Genomic DNA, 5,192 nt, shown 5'->3' on the forward strand with positions numbered 1-5,192 from the left:
AGGCCTCAGTACTCTCCAATAGGAGGACGAATTTTCAGGAGGGCGGAGGCAGTGGCGGGCAATCGTCGGACTGGCAAGAGGGCCCAGCCAATGGGAGAAGCTAGCCGGAGCTGCCGCTCGCGCGTCCCAATCGGAGGCAGAAACTGTTGGAGTGGGCGGGGCCCGGGCGGGCGGGGCCCGGTAGCGAAGCGGTGCGGGGCGGAGTCCTCGGGCGCAGCGGCGGTGGCGGCAGCGGCGCCCCTCTGGGTGACTTGGCCGTGAGAAAGTGAAAGGAGCCCGCAGGCGGCGGCGACAGCTGCGCTGGGAGGGGCCTGTTTCCAGGCTCAGAGGCCTCGGGCGCTCTGGGGGTGCGGACCAAGCTCCTCGGAGTGCACCGTGACATCCATAAATAATACTTTAAAACATAGTGGGGCTTGGTCGGTCTAAGTTATGCAGGTGTCCTCGCGAGGCAGGGCACTCGGGGACACAGATGAATTGAGTCCGGCATTAGATGGCTCGGTCGGCTCCCTGTGCTGTAGGTGATGACATCCAGGTCCTTGCCTGCCTGAGCGAAGGGGGAGTGGGGCTAAGGGACGTTCTTGCCCCGTCCTGCGGTGTCCCATTTCGAGGTGCATATCAGGACGCTGCGGACGCGACCGGCTCAGAGGGTCACCGTTTCTGAGCGTCTTTTTCCCTGTGCCGTCTTGTTACAGGCGCAGAGCAGAGCGCCTGTGTTTCTTGAACAACCTTCATGTCACATGTTTGCTTGCACTGTTACAAGTAAAGACATTCCCAAGTGACCAAATTTTAGGGAATTACAGTAAAATTGATACTTGTAGAAGCCTTAGCCTGATCCCTTAATTGGTACGTATGAAGCCACAACTTTAAACTACTGAGGGAAGATGTAAGACTGTTCCATTGCTTTTCCTTCCTTCAAGTAAACTTTTATTCGACTCCTGTTCTTTGCGATTAAACTGTGTTAATTACGGCCACGAAGAAATGTAGAAACTTACACCTTCAAGAAATTGGAAATCTTGTTAAGGAGGCAAGAATTACAAGTAAGAAGTTGAATGGCAAGTGAGAGAAATGGTTCAAGAATGTAAAACAGAAAACTGCAGAGTGAGGAAGTCAGTGCGCTAGTCATTGTCAAATGAAATGTGTTTATTCTTTGCTAACTGAACCAGCACTGGCAAGCCTGTTGCTAACCAACTTGCCAGGAGACCTTTCAACTGGGCAAAATGTGCTTTCACTTTGTTGCAGGTGAAATGGGTAAACTAAGTAGGAAGTTTTGTGTGGGCAAATCAGACATGTTGAATTGCTAATGAAATCAAAACAGGAGCACAGAAAACTGTGGAACTGAAATACGATTGGAGTGTCCTGTTGGAAGCAGCGGTGATATTCTCTACTCTTTGCTCAACCTTTTCATATGAACCCATGATTGATCACTGAAGTCAAAGTCATCACTATAACTAGAGTTTTTTATTCCATAAAATACAGGGTAAGGCAAAAGTAGGTTTACAATTGTGAGTATGCATGTGTATTCTTTATTATTATTGATTAATTATTGTATTATTTTCCATATGAACACCTGTAAACCTACTTTTGCCTCACCCTGTATGTTGTTTTTGTGCTTCTGGTGAATTCTAGATCCTTCAGTCTGTCTGTAGGAGGCCCAATTTCAGTCTCGCCTGTTTCAAGTTAGGGAACTTTATAAATGTTCTTGATGGATGAAATACCTATAAGAAAAGATATGAACATGAGTGAATGCTTGACTAAGGAGTTTGGGGAAAAGTGCCTTCTCAAAGCTGTTTCTCACTAAAAGTTAAAAGTCACAAATCTCTGGATGAATAGAGTGAATTGTAGTGCAAGGACATTAAGTAATAAATTCATGAGAAAAGTAGAACATTCGGATTGTCCACAAAAAGCTTAGAAACTCAGCTCTATGGCATCGACAGCAAAATCACAGCTCTAACAAAAGGTTTCACAGACCACACCTACCCGTAGAATAACAAAGATCTGGTGGGGAGCCACGGATACATCAGAAGTTGTGAGCATTGCTTTTCGGGTGTAACAGTCATTACTAGAACCCATTTTTGAGAGCTGAGTAGCATAGCCAGGAAATATAGATTGAGTGGATATTTAAAGAAGCAAGTGTGTCATCCCTCAATATGTAAAAGATTTTATAAGTTTATGGGAATGCATGGAATATTCATATTGTCAGAATCAAAAACATGTCTGGAGTATTTGTTGTTTAAGGAAGGTACTCTGACAGGGTACAGAAGAAAACAAAAAAGTGTGAGACAGGTTCTCCCCTTCCTAAGGTTAAAGTTTAGTTGGGAAAGAAATGGCGTGAATATATAAAAATCTGAAACAACGGGGAAGCTAAATAACAACGTGGGAGCATATGGATGTCAGAGCTCAATCCGCCATTCAGTTGCTACAATCATCTATCCCTGGTCCTTGGGGTGGTTGTATTTTCTCTGCCTTCCCCCACCCTTTTTTTTTACACTTTTTTAACTCTCAGACTTTAATGTGTCTTATAAACTTACTATACAAATGATGCTTGTCATCATCTTTGGAAAGCCATCAGCATTCAAAGTGTAAATAAACAAATGAAGACAACACCGGTGCCGTAATACAGAGTGATTACTATTTTGGAGGGCACCCCTTGGAACCACGAAGGTAATCAGTCAGACTCCAAATACCTTCTTCAAGTAAGTGCCTCAAAGCAGGGCCTTTTTACCTCTGCACAACAGGCTTAGCGAATTAGCAAGTTACAAAGCTACTTGACAGAATCGGAGAACCAATAATAATGTCTCCTTTTTTCCTCTCCCACAGGGAAAAAAAGTGCCAAAAGTACAGTCTCTAAACTATCAGAAAAATATACCACTGCTCCCCTCTGGAGGGATTCTAGTCCTGTATAGTTCCAATTAATCCATACCTTTCCAGGAGTCCTTATATTATAAATAATACGAGTCAATCTAACCTGGTTAGATTTCTTGCCAGGGAACAAGTTTCATGTTTTCCTACCACATACATTTGACCAGCGACAATTTAACACTAATAAAATGGACCAAATAAAATTTCATTGGATGAGCAACTCCGTAAAATTAATGTGAACCACAGGTCAAATCTCTGAAATAAATCAGTGTTTTTATTATACTTTGTGCAACAGGTCATGCTGAAAAATTAGTTGTGAAATTAAGTTTTGAATATTGACTTTTAATAAACTTCGTGTGTAATTGGAATTTTTTCCTGTAAAAACGAGGGAGGCAAGCATTAAGAATAAAAGAGCAGATATTTCAAAGTATAATATTTTAAATGTAATAATTGTAAAACATAATAAAGTGAGCAGAGGCGAGGCTAGTCTCGCTCCCAGAGAGAAACAGAACACGAACCCTGTCAATATAACAACAGCACACGTGAAAGTCTATTAACTTATTTATTCTCTCTTTCTCTCTCTCTCTCTGTCCCCGCACCCCATTCTCTTCTGGCTTTTACAAGTGAACGGATCGAAATGGCCTAAAGGGAGGAAGAACACAGAAACACAGCTGAAACAAGAGTAAAAAATGTAAACGAACAAACTGGAACACACACACCACAATAATGAAATGAACAGAGAACATATTCCTCCTAAAGCACAGTGTGTGTGTGTGTGTGTGTGTGTGTATCCCCCAAACATTTTATATACTAAATCATTCCCCGGATTATAAATTCTGTAATGCTTGAATCTGTTTATTAAATTCCTGAACTATGATAAGCCATAAATAGGAGATAATTTATCCAGATTCTCAGCCCTGAAGACAGAAATAATGTTATCATAAACTTTTGAGGAAAGGCCCTTAGCAGATTTATACCAGACATTAATTGGGCATACACCCTCTATACCGAAAGCGGAATGAGCCTACACCAGTCATTCAAACCTGTTGGCAGGTTAAAGACAGAGAGGAGCAAAAGATAGTCTTCCCAGAACTGTTTTTCCTGCGTAGCCAGTTTTTAGTTGCTTACTGTAAATCAGTGCTTTTACGTGACCATCATAAATCCAGAGACAGCATAATGGCTAACGGAGGCTGGTAGTTCAAGGCTTGGTTGACAACAAGTCTGGCCACTTCGGAGAACTAATTTAGAAAGAAAGCAAAGAGCCACCCAACCCACACCTTCTCCCTTTTTCTCAGTCTCTCTTGTCTGTTCTCTCTTGTCTCTCTCCCCACCCCCCATAAAATGCATTATGCCTTATGGCATATGGAAGGGAAAAACATACAATGATGCTTTTTACAGTTAACTTTGCGCTATAATACATTCATTATTCATTTTGTGTATGATCCCAGGCAACTTTCAAACCCCAGGCTGGCTCTCTTCCTTGTTACACAGAACGCCTTCCTGCCAAACATTGATGTGAGTTCAATTAGTTAAGAATTATTTAAATACTATCCTAAACAAAATAAATTTGTACAGACAAGTCTACCGCCCTTGAAAAATCACACTACACCTCCAACATTCAGATATTGCAATTGCTCTGTTGTTTTGGAGGTTGCATTAATTTGGATAATAAAAGGATGCATTGATTTCATCTGTGGGATTTTTACCTTTAAAATAATCTGATGAAACAGGACTTTTCCAGATATATGGATTCTGTTAAAGAAAAATTTAACATTAAACCTATGCTATTAATGCATCATTTTTGAAATAACCAATCTTTGAGTGCTGATTTTTCTAAAATTCTGCAAAGATATAGTAAATAGAGGTAGATTGTTTTGTTCAAAATGAAAGAATACAACTTCTAAATATTGAAATGCCAACATTCTTAGTTATAATCGTTTGCTTAGATTGGGACTTGGAGAAATGCAGGTGCACATAAACTTAGAAAAGGTAAAGAGAAGAGGGATTACCAGTAGGTATTGATGCTGCGCTGCTGAGCAAAAGAGAGAAACATTCATCTGTCTGCATTCCAATGCAGGGGGACGTCTTTCCTTCCCTTTATGCTCGGTCCACCCTTGAATTCAGCACCTTCTTGGACTTTAAACCAGCAGAAAGGAAAATAATACATCCAAAAATTATTCACGGAGAACTTACATTAAAGAAATAAGGAGTGCATTCTCACAGTTCTTGTAAAATTTCTGCCGTGTGCTAGGCGCCGGCGATCCACGCACTAATCAATCCCCTTAGATTTATGCGTGAGTCATTGTGAACCCACTGGACAGAGGTAACATTTC

The sequence above is a fragment of the Desmodus rotundus genome, chromosome 10 (assembly GCF_022682495.2).
Source record: "Desmodus rotundus isolate HL8 chromosome 10, HLdesRot8A.1, whole genome shotgun sequence".
NCBI classification, from domain to species: domain Eukaryota; kingdom Metazoa; phylum Chordata; class Mammalia; order Chiroptera; family Phyllostomidae; genus Desmodus; species Desmodus rotundus.